A 16661-nucleotide genomic window follows, 5' to 3' on the forward strand; every position below is an offset into this window, starting at 1 on the left:
CTCCTCTCAGAACTAGCAGACCCTGGATGACCAGATTCTGGTCTCCCTACAAATGACTTTGAAGGATAGAAGGTGTGAAATACAGCTGCATTTACACCACTGTCATAAAGAGACCGATAAAGAAATGGAACCAACACATTCCACATGATAGAAATCTATCAGATTTCAGGGCTGTATGCGGTTTGTAACATTCAAGAGAGAAAATCTTAGGTACTCCGTGGTTTTAGTATTACTAAAAAGTTAAACAGGAAAGGTTATTAATTAATTATATTATTGAACAAACATTTCTTCAATTTTTGTTAGCCATTGAAGATACTGTGGCAGAAAAGCTATAAATCAGAGATGCAGCCCGCAAGAATTTAGTAACAGAAATAAAACATGAACCGACACATATTCCCTTTTTGTTTACAGAATGCCTTTTACATGTTTACTTATTTATTTTTGAGAGAGAGAGAAAGAGAAAGAGAGAGAGTGAGTGGGGAAGAACAGAGAGAGAGGGAGAGAGAGTCCCGAGCAGGCCCCATGCCATCACCACAGAACCTGACGTGGGGCTTGAACCCACGAAGGGTGAGATCATGACCTGAGCTGAAATCAAGAGTCAGACTGACCCACCAGGTACTCTACTATTCTCTGTATCCCTAACATCTAGGTTTTGGAGTCACCAATCAGTTGTTCAAAGACTGCCAATTTATCAGATACGTATTTTATACCGATGTTATAACAATTCAATAGATGAAATGGATAATAAGGAAGACAAATTAAAAATCCTAACTGAAAAGCAAGAACAGAAGCACTGGAAAAGCATGTGCAAGTCCAAAGGACACTGATGGCTCACTACTAACAAAACCTCCTGTCTGGGACCCCTGCATAATCCCATGGTCTGTGCAGGTACCTGGGCTGGGACTCCTCCATAATCCTGTGGTCTATGCAGGTACACGGGCTGGGACTCCTGCATAATCCCGTGGTCTGTGCAGGTACACAGGCTGGGAGTCCTGCATAACTCCATGGTCTATGCAGGTACACGGGCCATGGCAGCTTTGCAGTGTAGGCAAGTCTGTGTGGTGACTCATCCAAGGTAGATGCTAATTTTAGTTCATGGCTCTCAAAATTTAGGAGCCCTTAAAGACTCAGCATGTAGTCCTTAGGCATACTAAAAAACATATTCTGTGTAACTATGGGTGCTTCACCTGTCACAGCTGAAGAAAAGACTTAGATTTTTATTATTATTAGGTGATAAAAACTCTCATAACACATGGATGCTGATCACACTTGGAGAATCAGTGATATATGAAATCTTATTCCTTATTGGATAAAGATTTGAAAAAATGGTAGGATTATCAGACAACATAGCATCACTCTTAAATCCTATCATGCAGTCAAGTTATGGCCAGGGTTTGAAGAAGTGACAACTCAAAGTGTGCTTGTTTGAATGGGAATAAAGCCCTTATTTGACCATACACAGATGCCAATAGAAGCAGTCAGGTCACGAATTAAAAATTAAAAGCCCTGTGATTTTAGTGCTTATCTCTATAAATATCTGTGAGCTTGTTTCTTTCTGGGGCACCTATATTTTAGCTGAGTCATAGAGTCAAGGAATTGCTTGGCCCGATCCAGGGACTTAAGAACCCCACTCATCTTTCCAACCCCTGACTAAGCCAAACAAAGTAAAGGGAAGATAAAGTAATGTACTTCCAGGACAACTCCTCTAGTGCTCCCTTCCAACCCAGAACTGCAGCTCCTCGACTCCTTATACACAGATATTCCGAGATGTCTTAGTGTTTAGTTGGTATATGCTGGTCACAGAGACTATCACAGACACTCCAGGTCTACAGTCGTTGACATAAGGGAAGCTATCAGAATGCTGTTATATAATACACACCTTGCAATTGCCATCATCTCTGTAAGAACAAGGAAATTGTGAACATTATGTTCTGCAACTTGGGATAAGCAAGTATTCATCAATAGAAATAAGCAAGATTTTCATAAACAAAGGCACACCCAAGGATAAAACGATAAAGGGAATTTCTGCTAGCTACATTTCTCATTTAACTGTTTCTGACATCTGTAGAAGTTATCTTGTTATTCTTCTCCCACAGTTTCCCACTTTTATTCCTAGAAATCATTGATAAACAGTAAAGGCTGTGATGCAGCTGAGCTGCAAACCAGTCCTGTGGCTGAAGTCATGGTTAAGAGATGATGCTCGTATTGAGATACAATACTATAGTATGAAGCTTCCTGCTCAAACTGAAAGCGTACTGTGGAGGGCAAGGTTGCATGCAAAGAAAACACCGGAATTTTGTGAGAAGTAAGGGAGATGATTCATTTTCAGAAATACCAAATAAAAGCTGTGCTGTCTAGTTAACAGGTTTACAACCTCCTGGAAATATGTACAACACTTCCCCCCCCCCCCCCCCCCCCCCCCAAGACCACAGTGGAGTCCCAAACTCTTAAGCACTTCACTTCCTGGTTCTTCTTCCCCCTCTCCATTTTGCAGGCTTATTTTCATGGGCTTTGCAATGAGCATGTGCCAAAGAACAAAGGGAGGGAGGACTGAAAGTCTCTGCCTAACCTCAGGGAATCTACTTTGTTCCAATTAGACTACTTTTTGCCTCACAAGGGCACAGGCAACTTCTGGGTAAGGCTGTAACCTCTAGAGTACTCAGCCAATGAGGAACCAGGGGAGGGACTTGCGTGCTAGGAATTAAGTTATCTGCTGTAACTACCCTCAGGGTATCCACTCTTGCAAGAACATGGATTAAAGCCTCCCTTCACTGTGCTCTGAGTTCCTCCTTTGATTGGGTCCAGTTTATTTCTCACAAATTTCTAAGGAAAAACTTACATTTGTTTTGAGAACATGTAATTGTATGTCATTTAAGCTTTTTTATTTTGTCTTTGCTTCCTGCATTATTGACCTGAGGTCTTTATGGAGATTGAGATGCTTAATCTAAGGGCATTTTTCTGATAAAATTATTAATAAAAATTAATAGTCCAAATGATTCAGGTCTTGTGTGTGTATACATATACATATTACCAACGAGGGATTAAGTAGGCAAAGCCTTGCAAAGCCGAGGAGGGAAAACTGATTAAGTTGGGATCTCACAGATGTTAAAATTAAATACAAAAAGGAGACTAGACTTGAAAATTCACTGAGGAGACAAAACCATTTAAGCCACGTAAGCAAAACTAAATCTAGCTTATTTCATGAACATAAACAAAACAAGTTATTTCTTATAAATGCCTCTGCTAAGTCATAAAAGAAATGTAAATCATCTTCCTAAAATTGATAAGGAGATAATCCTTTTAACCAATTCCCTGCTGTCTCTAAATTCCTATTTTAATAACCAATCATCATAAAGATTAAACAACTTCCTCATTTTCACTTTACAAGACTCTCCTCCCCACCCCCACCCCCACCCCCCATGTCAAGCCCCTGAGCTTCTTATCAGTTTTCAACTTGAAAGCTCCTAGTTCAAGAACTGTACTTTGCACAATAATCTCTTACTAAATACCACTATCTGATCTCATGGTTTTAATTTTGCTTTTTCTGAATTTTTGAAAAGAGAATACAGATTTCTGGAAGAATGAGAAAGGGACTGAGGCCCAGAAATTGCCTGATGAAACCCTTAAAAGACAAGAGCCTTGTGACTGAAAAAAGGAAAGGAGATAGAACCAAACATAGAGGCTGACAAAGGAAACTGTATTGTAGTCTCAGGAGTCCCAAGAATCAACCTGGTGATAATATTAATGGCTTTTGACTGTTTAAGTACCTTCAAATGATTGCCTGGAGCCGGCGGTCCATTTGTTTCAAGGCCGTGATGTTTTCCTTTATCTTTAAGACTGCAGTAGAGGCTTTGAAGTAACAAGGTCAAATTCAACCACTTTTGCCCAGAGTCTGTGCAAAAATACGGGGTTTGAGTTTCCAGAGAACATGAAGAAGTCATTTCAGCCAAGCTTTTACCACCCAGAAGTCCTTTTAAAAGACTTTCAGAAGCATCCCGAATTTGCACATTACCTCCTTGACCTTTCGAGCGGGAGGTCAGAGCTGGAGCACGTGGTTTCAATTGTCCGATAAGATACTTCACTTCAGTGTTGGCCTGGTGGAAGGTTAAGCCAGCTGGTTTCTATCTCTTCTTCTCTAATCATAAGACATTAGGCAAGCCATGAAAATGTTATCACGGCATTTTATTAAAATCGCTACCAAGCCACAGGATGAATGGGAAGAAAACAAACAAAGCAAACAAAATGAAACTTCTCTAAAAAAACCCAGGCTCCTAAATAAATCACAAAAGCCCATGACTCTTGGTTTTGAGGGGGAAAACAAAACAAAACAAAATAAAACACAAAAAACGTTCTTTAAAGGAGATGGCAAGATTTATTTTATACCAATCATCTGATTTTAGTATAAATACCTTGCAAATAAAAATGTTACAGCTTTTATTCTTTTTTACTTTATTTTAATTCAGGTATAGTTAACATACAGTATTATATTAGTTTCAAGTGTATAAAAACATTTTTTTAAAGATTTGCTAAGAAACTTGTTTCTTCTGAATAACTGACAAGCTTCCTTTGAAAAGATAATGGAAATTATTACATCTCATCTAATTTTCTTTTGGCTTTGGTTACTAGAAAGCTACCATGTATTTTTAAATGACCGTACCAGAATTCCATACTCCTTTTTTTAGTACAATGATCTCTCCTTTCTCTTTCTGATTTCCTATTAAAATTTTTGGATTCGTTATTATATAGTGTCATTTTTATTTAATTATCATACTAATAGTATAACCAGGCATATCTTAAATCTAGTAACAAAACCGAAAATAAACAGCATAAATTGTGACCGCGACTCCAAAACACTAGTTTGTTAATTATATTGAAATATGAGTCAGCCTAGTAGAACCAATGAATATATCACTTTCCAATTGGTCTTTTGAACCGTGTGGAAGCTAACCGTGACTTGGAAAATGTATTTGCTACCATCTAAGAGTCAAATACTCCAGAACTTAATGGAAACTGATACTTTTATAAGGTAATTGCTCCTATAGGAGGACTCTTGCAATTGTATGTGATGAAGAATTCAACTCATACTGGCTTCAGGTAAAACCAAATATATATAATTGCAAACTGCTAGGGTGAACTTGAAGTACAGCTGGATCTAAGGGCTACAAAATGTCATTGGATGTGACTCCCTGCCTGCCTTCTCCCTCTTGATTCACGCCTCCCTCCAACGTGGACTCCATATTCCCTGGAAATCACCTTCCTTATGATGGTACAATGGCTGCTAGAAAAACTACCTTATAGCCGATCCATTCATCAACCCCGGAAGAATGAGAGATTGTGTATTTTTAACTGGCCAACAAAGCCCCGTTGGTTTCAACTGCTTCGCAGTGCTTTATCTGAACATCACCTAAGTCACATGCTCACACATAAGCACAGCTCTTTTCCAACCACGTAACTAGGAACAGGGAATGAGTATTTTTGAGAGGAAATCAGCAGATTTTAAGGGGATGGGCAAAACTCACAGGTGTCTGCTACAACGTTTCACTCAACCAGATCATTTTTTTGGACCTTGTTTTTCCAGGAAATCTGCTGCTTAAATATTAAGATTGATCAGTGAGCCTACCAGGAAAGAAAATCCTGGTCTTAATTATTCACATGAGACTTCCATTAACCTCTGATGAATTCATTAGTAAAAACGGTACAGTGACGTTAATGAGTGACATAGACCAAATTTTCTTTCTACCACCAAAGTTGTGGGAATATGTCAGCTTATCACACATTTAACTGCACATTATGCCCACAATCTTGCTAAAATATTTCATATTCATGTGTTGTTTATAAAATTTCCAAGTGGCATTTTGCATACCCAGTCTTTTCACCTATTTTTTTACTGGCTTGGGTGATAAGATGGGAATTAGGGCCTCTTTGACTGAATTTTTTCAATTACCTTATTTACATTCCTACAAATAAAGTACACTCAGAAAATGAATAGATCTTCTAATGACGCTCATTGCCTTAAAAATAAAAAAGGAGTAAAGAGACATAATTTTGGGGTAAAAGCAAATCAATTTAGTTACATGCTTGAAGTTCTTCAGGGAGACAAAGAACCATGTTCCAGAAATGTTTGCACCTCATCTAACTTTCCTTAATGGTTTTATTTGTGTGGGATATGGTGTCAGTGTAGAATGTACAGCTCTTGAGCAATTACAACAAACAAACAAACAAAAAATCAGATCAACAATAGGACAGTTAGACACGGCAGCAATAGGCCAGGTCTCTAAAAGCAAAAGAAGGCATCAGCTTTTCATCCTTCCTGTTAGCAAACATTTACTGAGCCTTTAACTCTGTGAAAAATACCATCCTGGCTCTTAGACATAAAAAGAACTCAGACGATTTACAGTCTACCTTGGTGATTTGGGGGCAACAAACAAACAACAAAACTTATTTAATCATATAAATAACATTTGGGTGCAAACAAACCCAGGTTTGGATTCTGACCCTACCTACCATGTCCTCCATATGAACTTAGGCAAGTGACTTGACCCTTTAAAATATCAATTTTCTGATTTGCAATATGGAAACAATACCTATTTAGTAGGGTCAATGGAAATACTAAATGAGGTCATAAAAATGGTAACGGCAAATATTTATAAAAACTTACACTGGGCCAGTCAGGGTTCTCAGTACTTTACCTGTATCCACTCACTCACCTTTACAGAAGCCCATGAGGTAGATACGATTATTTTGGAGGGAGGGTTATTTTAGGCCGTCGGGTAATTGGTTCCTGTTACCCCACCTTGGTCAGAAGTGGAAATCTTATACCCATTTTTTGAAACATATAAAAAAAGGTGTTATGAAAATATGGAGTAACTTAGATTTTTTGGAATTCATGACAATTCCAGGAAATCTGATTTCTTTTTCCGGTACTATGATACTTCATCTAGATCCCTGCCTCAGAGCCAATTAATATATCTCCTAGCTCTTAGGACTATCTGCTGCTGAGAGGTCACAGATGTGCCCCTCACTGAGAATTGCCTTCAGGATTACTGTGGCTAGTTTCAATGTTAAATGAATGAGTGCTAGTCACCACAGTCTGTTAAGTGCCTGTGAACCATGGGCTCAGACCCCTCAGATGTGAGAGTCTAGATCACCACTCCCTCCCCCTCCTGCCCCTCAACCGTTTAGTCCAGCAAAAGTGCTTCCGAGGGGGAGGGGAATCTAGAGTAGGTGGTGAGGAGGGGGATGGTAAGCATCAGTTAGTTACACCTTTGATGAGAACTCTTGAGGGGGCTACAGTTCCTCCTTCTAACCCCAACTTTCCTACGAAAAAAAGCCTAATGGGGATTATGAAGACCCTGTTTGCAGTTGGGATAAAACTTACAAAAATAAATAAATAAATAAGATCCCAGAAGTCCAAAAGGTGGACAATATTTGGTGCCATGGTGCTCCACAGAGATCCTTCCTCAGAGCCAAAGAACCATCCCCAGCTGCTATTCAGTATGGGGAGCTATGCTTTACAGCCGTGCCCCTCCCTGGACGTTGCCTCCAGCCACAGGAACAGCCCCCTCCCAAGATAATGCACCTTCCCGGAGTATGAACCATGGCCAATAACTAGCTGATGTGAGGGTATAGCCTAGCCCCCTTGCCTTCAGCACAACTCTGAAGAGCCAATCCTATTGAGTACAGCTGAGCTGGAGAGAGCACGAGAAGCTGTCAGGTGTTGCAATAGCCAATTAAAGCAAGCCAAAAATGAAAAAGCTCAACTTTGAATCTCTTGCTGCAATGGCATAAGCAAGAGGCTGAAACCAGAGAAAGCACTGACTCCTGGTCCGTTTTCCCCACGGAAGAGCACATTGGTTGAGAGTCAGATGGGTTAGTGCAGATATGGGGATCATCCCTCTATTGAGGGAGCCCTGAACACAAGGCACTGGCAGTTTTATGGACCCTGGAGTCTGAGTGGGAAAGCTAGGAGTGGAAAAGTACTGGGCACTGTGTGAGAGTGGAAGAAAGCATATTAAGTTTCCTCCATTAAGAGTCCTCAGCAGAGGCATCTGAGGAAAGTCTTGGTTGAAAGCTTCAGATGACGACCCTGGAATGAGGACCAGATGAATGCCAGGGCTAGGAATTTATTGAGCAACCCTGTGTCTGGAAATTGATGAAATCTGCATAAATGGCTTTATTTTTTCTAACACCAAGTCATTGATTGGCAATTAACCAGGAGTGTTCATTCTTGGGGCGCCTGGGTGGCTCAGTCGGTTAAGCATCCGACTTCGGCTCAGGTCATGATCTCACGGTTCATGGGTTTGAGACCCACATTGGGCTCTGTGCTGACAGCTCAGAGCCTGGAAACTGCTTCAGATTCTGTGTCTTCCTCTCTCTCTGCCTCTCCCCCGTTTGTGCACTGTATCTCTTTCTCTCTCTCTCTCTCAAAAATAAATAAAATTATAAACATTTTAAAAAGGACTTAACTCTTCAATGCACTGTAAGGAAATGCTCTGATGAATATTTGTGTAGACAATACTTCATGATCACAAATGTACATGTGCTAGAGAAGAGCACAGGCTTTGGGGTCTAATAGACTCAGAGAACCCTCCCTCTGCTTCGGTTTACCTAGTTGACTGTATCAGACACACAGTAGCTGTGCTGATTATGTGGGTAATGGATATTTCTGCCTAAGTATCTACAATGATTGGTGCATAGTAAATATGTGTTAAGTGGTAGCCATTTGTATTAAATGACAAAACTGCTTTGATTATTTTAATATGATAAAATTAACTAGTCCTTTTGACTAACCAACTACTCAACTGTGTTAAAACAGTAAACATCCAAGTTTGACCCATCAAATGAGTTTTCCAAGAGCCCTTAGTATGTAGCTCCTAAATGTGCTATCTTTGGCCAGCTGCAAAATGCCCACTGAGCAGAATCACAGAACTAGTTAATGCTAGATACTCAGCGTAATTGAAATCCTTTTGTGTTTATTTCCACACCTAAAATTATAAATTATATTACTTGTTTAGTTTTTCTCAAGTAATCTTTAAAGGTGACTTTTTCTTTTGTGTAACACCTGCTGTTCTTGACCCAGAAAACTAGATTTTACTTAGATCTTTACCAGCGACATTTCATAGATTAAAATGTTCCCTTTCCTTCAGTCTGCCTGCACTAAAGCAATGCAGAAAGGTTACGGCACTATTTTGTTGTTTTGTCAACACAATGAGAAAAAAATAGGTAACTTCAAATTCTTTGACATTTAACTGAATTTTGTTCAAAAATTTCACATTTAAGCATACTGATGTTTTCTCGGCGTAGAATCAAAATATCTGATTTTTAACAGCTATTTTTGTCCATCTTTATCAGGCTGTAGCCGTTGACTTCAGTCACTGGGTTGGAAATGGAGTTAAAAGAGGATCTCATTGTTTGCCGAATAGATGTATCAGATTTTGTGTCTCCTCTTATGTGGAAGCTGCACGTTCTGAAGTAGAGGGATGATGGTATAAGTGTGCTGGGGATGTTGGTTTCTGAGTCAAAATTACATCTAACTGCTTTGATAGCCAAGTCTCCAGGAAAAACTCATGTGTACCTGAAGTCACTTGTTCTGGTTTGGTATGGAGTTACAGGCAAGTCTCTATTCTTTGTTTTAATTCTGGCAGATGTTTTGTGTATTCCGTTTTGAGTTTCTTCAAAAAATAAAGCAATCCACCCATCAGGAAAGTAAGTACATTATCGCTTTTCCAAGAAAGATGGGGGGGGGGGGGAGGGGAGAGTGAAAAAAAAATAGTCTGACGGTAAAGGAAAAACAAATATGTGTGTAAATAAAGATCATTCTAAATTGATTCCCAGAACCGTATAAAATGTAAACCATATCAATCCAGTCAAGGACATACAAAACACAGTTGTCCAAGAGCACTCTCAAAACTCATACTTGCAATGCTGGGCTTGTTTGATCGGGCCCTATTTACTCACTGGGAAAATGTCGTTTGGGGAAAGAATCAGCCCAGGACAGAATGCATGGAAAACTAAAAGCCACGAAACTGGATTCACCTGGTAGCAATCCAACAAAAGGCTTGTTTTGTGCACTTTTAAAGTGGGTGGCAAGAGTTCTCCAAAACAGTTAAGAAAGATCTTTTTAGGATAACGAACACTTTCTCAGACCCAAGTTTCCATCCCTATACGTGTGCACGCACCGCATTTCACAAGTAGCTTAGATAAAGCTCGCCTTACTGAGAGGTGTCTGCTTTCAGTGAGCCATAATCCAACTCAGCAGTCATGTATTAATTTAATAGAGACCAGGCATTATATGTGAGGCACTTTCACACACGTTATCTAATTTACTCCTCTTGCTATTACCAGTAATAAGTTCACCATCATGCCCTCAATTTGGCGTAGAAAAAAAAAAAAAAAAAAGGTAGGAATCTTTGCGATGAACAGTTAGGCAACTGTAGCTGTTTAAAGCCTCCTTTGCCCGAGAATACTGAGAAGAAAAGAAAGAAACACAAGAAAGAAAGAGAAGGAAGGAAGGAAAGAGAGAAGAAATAAAGAAAAGAAAAAAATAAAGAAAAGAAAAGGAAAGAAAAGAAAGAAAGAAAGAAAGAAAAGAAAAAGAAAAAGGACAGAGATTTACATCTATGGGAGAGGTCACGTGTATCAGACTCAGTGCTAAGCAGACACTAACTTCACTCCATTCAATCCCCCCAAGGGCCATATGAAGCAAGCATGTGTATTTCTACCAGTGTAGTTTCGTTCTTAAGGCTTCTTCCACTGGCTTCTTTCCAGACCTGGAGAGATGTCCTAGCAATGCATTCATGTGTCACAAGTCTTCTGATGTTAGTGGTATATGTCAGGGTTTTCTTTTTAATTTATAATTTGATGTACACATTCATTCTAAATAAATATTCACTTTCACACCAATTTTACATTCATATTACATTTCATATTCCTTTTCTTAAGGAAGGCCTCCAAAATTTTATAAGCTTCAGGCCCTACGAAATTCAAATCTGCCCTGGGAAGTAAGAATTATATCCCTTTGTTTGTTTTTTTTTTTTGGTTGGTTTTTTTTTTGTTTTGTTTTTTTTTTTTACAGATGAAGACACCTATGGTTGGACAGGATGAGTAACTATACCTCCTCACAGACCAAGCAAAAAGCAGACTTAGAACTTGAACTTCACTTTTCGTGACCTCAAGATCACATTTTTGTTTGCTGACTTCTTTTAGTGATATTAAAAGCATTTTTTACACAAATGATATAGATGTACTTACATTTAAAGATAAAAGAGGGGTGCCTGGATGGCTCAGTTAAGTGTCTGACTTCGGCTCAGGTCATGATCTCATGGTTCGTGGGTTCGAGCCCCATGTCAGGCTCTGTGCTGACAGCTCACAGCCTGGAGCCTGCTTCTGATTCTGTGTCTCCCTCTCTCTCTGCCCCTCCCCTGCTCTCTCTCCCTCTCAAAAATAAACATTAAAAAAAATAATAAAAACTTAAAAGAAGGAATAATCACATGGAAAAAGGGTAATTGTTGTCACAGACAATTGCCCCAAAGATTAAATACAGAGAAATGTATTTACAAATGAGAAAATTTTATATAATGAAAGTCTGAAAAACAGGGAAGAAAGAAAACAGAAAAAGAAAAGGAAAAAATAAAATCATATCTAGGGCTGGTGAAAGTTGCAGGCAACAGGTCTCCTGTACTTTGCTGACGTGAATGAAACTTGATAGAATCATTCTACATTTCAAATTGGCAAGAGGCAATAAAGCTCCTAAAACAATGAGTATACTTTGAGGTAGCGTTTACATTTAAAAACTGTGGCCTAGGAAACACAAATGACCCCACAAATGTTATCTGTGCAAATGTTCATCAGAGCACTGCTTTTAACAGGAGAAATCTGAAAAGGTCAAAATTTCTAATACAAATTCAATTATGTCATTTTGGCTCATTCACAAGTGTTAATCTATAGTCAAAATGGATAAGGAAGAAGTGAGATACGCGCACACACACACACACACACACACACACACACACACAATGGAGTATTACTTAGTCATAAAAAAAAAAGGATGAGGGGCACCTGGGTGGCTTAGTAGGTTAAGCATCTGACCTAGGCTCAGGCCATGATCTCACTGTTCGTGGGTTTGAGCCCCACTGTTAGCACAGAGCCTGCTTCAGATCCTCTCTCTCCCTCTCTCTGTGCCCCTTCCCCACTTGCATGCTCTCTCTCTCTCTCTCTCTCTCTCTCTCAAAAATAAATAAACATTTAAAAAAGGGATGAGCTTTTGTCATTGACAACATGGGTATACTTAGAGGGTATAATGCTAAGTGAAATAAGACAGAGAAAGACAAACACCATGTGATTTCACTTATAAAGGAATCTAAAAAATGAAACAAATGAACAAACAAACCAACAAAAAAACAGAAGCTGGCCAAGAAATGTAGAGAACAAACTGATGGTTACCAGAGGGGACGGAGGTGGGGGATGGGCAAAATGAATGAAGGGGAGTGGGAGATACAGGCTTTCAGGCATGGAATGAATAGGTCAGGGAATAAAAGGTACAGCGTAGGGAATATAATCAATACTATCGTAACAGCATTGCATGGTGACAGATGGTGGCTACACTGTGGTGAACACAGCATAACATGCAAACTTGTCCGGTCACTAAGTTGCGCACCTGAAACTAACGTAACATTGTCAACTGTACTTCAATTTAAAATATTTTTAAATGATAATGTAGATTATTCAATAACATGGAAACAGTTGTGACACTCTTATTAGTGAAAAAGCATATTAGAAAAATCCATAAGTTATATTCATAAAATATGTGTCAACGGGGGTGCCTGGGTGGCTCAGTTAAGCGTCTGACTTTTCGAGCCCCCGCGTCAGCCTCTGTGCTGACAGCTCAGGGCCGAAAGCCTGCTTCGGATTCTGTGTCTCCCTCTCTTTCTGTCCCCCTCTGCTCATGCTCTCTTTCTCAAAAATAAGTAAACGTTACAAATGACCTTTTAAATATATGCAAATTATTTGTATGCCTCTTTGTATACAAAGATGATACAATCATATGTAAAGATACATATGATTTCCTCTGGTGACAGTTTTGGTGGTTTGTCTTTATTTTTGTTTATGAGCTTTTCTTTTTTCTGGGTATCCTTTTTAAGACTTGTTTTTCAATAAGGAGGAATCTTAAACACAGAAAAATGAGAAAACAATACAAAACTATTGTATCCACAACTCAACGTGAATAATCATTAGTATTTTAAATTCTTCCTTTACTTTAGGAATTTACAAAGTTGAAGTCCTTCCTGTCTCTGTCTCTCCCTCAAAAATAAATCAACATTAAAAAAAAGAAAAGAAAAATTGTATCTCTTCGTTAGTTATATTTGGGCCAATTCCCCTTTTATTTTGTAATTACAGCGTTGCAGTGAACATCCAGGCACACGAACAATTTTACACATACCCAAGAATATAGAGAGATATAAGAAGTAGAATTAATGGCTAGATTACAGACTATGCATATGTTCGACTGTATAATTTCCGAACAAAATCAAGGTTTCGGTTCAAGGGGAATCTTTTTTTTTTTTAATTTTTTAATGTTCATTTATTTTTGAGAGAGAGAGACTGAGCATGAGCGGGGGAGGGCAGAGAGAGAGAGAGAGAGAGAGAGAGAGAGAGAGAGAGACATAGCCTCCGAAGCAGGCTCCAGGCTCCGAGCTGTCAGCACAGAGCCCGACGCGGGGCTTGAACCCACAAACCGTGAGATCATGACCTGAGCCCAAGTCGGACGCTTAACCGACTGAGCCACCCAGGCGCCCCAAGGGGAATCTTTATCGTGTCCACTACATATATCTTTTGATTTATTATTTAGTAACATTTTGTTGCCACTGCAGATGGGATTGTCTTCTTTTTTATCACAAAATTCAAATCAGATGGAATACGAAGGAACTATAAAAGTCTACAATATGCTTACTGCCTAAGTTTTGAAAGTTTCTATGGACAATTTGCCAGATTTATTGTGTATTTATTTTTTTAAAGAAAGGAAACTATACTTTACAGAAATAATTGAAGTCCTCTCTTTATCCTTCCCTAAACCCACCTCCTCCCTTCCTCTCCAAATAGTTGCTCTCATAGTTACTACCCACCATGTTTTCATAACTGTACTGCGTATGTATGTATTTTCAACACTGTAAATCATTATTTTATTAATTGTCAGTGCTCTGTGCTGCCAAGAACATCCTTGCACATCCTGTGCACATGTTCAATCTCTTGGTGCCGCATAGGAAGAGGTGGCGTTTCTGAATCTTAGGGTGTACACATTTTCATCTCTGCTTGATTTTGTGAGGTTGTGGCTGCACCCTATGACTTTCTCACCAACAGTGTGTATAAGAGTGCTCATTTCACAACCTACTTATCGACACTTGGTACCACAAAATTTTAAAGTTTTAGGGGCACCTGGGTGGTTCAGTCGGTTCAGCGTCTGACTTCCGCTCGGGTCATGATCTGGCCGTTTGTGAGTTTGAGCCCCGCATCGGGCTCCGTGCTGACAGCTCGGGGCCTGGAGCCAGCTTCTGATTCTGCGTCTCCCTCTCTTTCTCTGCCCCGCCACCACTCACGCTCTCTCTCTCTCTCTCTCAAAAATAAACATTAAAAAATATATGAATAAAATAAAATTTTGGTCTGAACTTGCGCCTCTTGTTTTAATTTGTATTTGCCTGATTGCTAGTGACATTGACTAATCATATATATATACATATTTATGCATGTAGGTAGGTATATACTATATTTCATTATATGCATTTTTCTTTTTTAAAAAAATTTAAAAATGTTTATTTATTTTTGAGAGAGAGAGAGAGAGAGACAGTGTGAGCAGGGGTGGGAGAGGGGCAGAGAGAGAGACACACACACAGATTCTAAGCAGACTCCAGGCTCCGCACTGTCAGCACAGAACAGGGCTCAAACTCACGAACTGTGAGATCATGACCTGCGGCCAACTTAGCCTTAACCAGCTTAACCAACTTAGCCACCCAGGTGCCCCACATTTTTCTAATGTAGCCAACTCTAGCACATTATGGTTTTGCTATTTTTTGCTTGGTTTAGGAGACTCTTTTCTCCTTTGTGATTATGAAGACATTCTCTTTTATTGTCTTCATTAAAGTTTTGTCTTTTTACACTTAGGTATTTAATCCATTTAAAGTGTGTGTGTGTGTGTGCATGCGTGCACTGCACGAGTGTGCACATACGTGCACGTGCATAGGCGTCGGTGTGCTGTAAAAGAGGGATGTAACTTAGCGTTTTTCTTCGTATGGTGATCCAGTTGTGCTGGCATAATTTATTGAAGCATCCACTCTTTATTCGTGGATTTAATGAACTTGGTTTTCAAAGTAATGAAGTGAGATAATTTTCTCATGCTCTAAGTATTATCTAATTTTCATATAAATTTCTTCTCTGGTTCATTAACATGAATTATTTAGAAGTAGGTACTTTATTTTTCATTTGTATTTTATGTCAAAAGACTGCTATACACTTATTCATCAGAGACACACCTAAAATGTGAGGACACAAAGATCCTGACCCAGAGAAACCTGGCATAGCCATATTAATTGACCTAAAGTTGGACAGGTTAGGTGATGGGTGGTAAGGAAGGCACTTGTGATGAGCACCAGGTGTTGTACGTAAATGGCGAATCACTAAATTCTACACCTGAAACTAATATTACACCATACGTTAACCAACTGCAATTTAAATAAAAACTTGGAAAGAAAAAAAAAATAATAAATAAATAAATAAATAAATAAATAAATAAATAAAGAGATGCCCAGGAGATCTGGGTGTATCACGCAGAAAAAAAAATACATACGTACATGCATACATACATACATACGTGCATACATACATACAGAAATAATTTACCCAAGGGTGTAATAATCCTAAATTATTCCATCCTTTTCCTTTTGGTCCTTATCTTTCAGTTCATACAAACAGAATATGGCAGTATTTTTTTAAAATTTCCATCTGTGACTCTCTTGTGTTTTGTCAAACAAAATCCATCTATATTCACGGGGATTGCTAGTATATTTGGATTTATTTCTACTATCTTATTTGTATTTTCTATTTACCGTGCCTTTTTTGGATTTTTTCTTTATTTTGTTTTTACTTATTTTCTGCTTTCTATGGAATATTGGAATATTCATGATTCCCTTTTAATTCTCTACTTGTTTCAACGTTTTACATCCTCTTTTTGTTATCTTAATGGATATGACTTACTGTTTTTCTATAATCAATACTTAGATATACACCTTTTTTCTCACTATTCTTGCATTTGAGTTCATTTTTCTTCTGGCTAAAGTGTACCATTTAGAAGTAATTTTACTGAGGGTCTGTGGATAACAGTCTTTCATACCTGAAATATATTTTAGTTGTATATAATTCTATTCTAAGTTGGCCGAATGTTACCAATTTGATGATTTGCTTTTGTATGTTATTTATCTTTTCTCTCTAGTAGCCTTTAAATTTTTATCCTTAATGTTCTGCCTTTTAAATATGGTATCTGTGCTTATAAATTTTATTCTTTACCCTGTTTTACATTCAATATGCTCTTTTAATCTAAAGACTTCCATCTTCTACCTTTCTCTAATCCTAGAACATTCTTAGCCATTTAGCTCATTAAATACTACCTTAGTCTC

The sequence above is a fragment of the Panthera leo genome, chromosome F2 (genome assembly GCF_018350215.1).
Source record: "Panthera leo isolate Ple1 chromosome F2, P.leo_Ple1_pat1.1, whole genome shotgun sequence".
In the NCBI taxonomy this organism is placed as follows: domain Eukaryota; kingdom Metazoa; phylum Chordata; class Mammalia; order Carnivora; family Felidae; genus Panthera; species Panthera leo.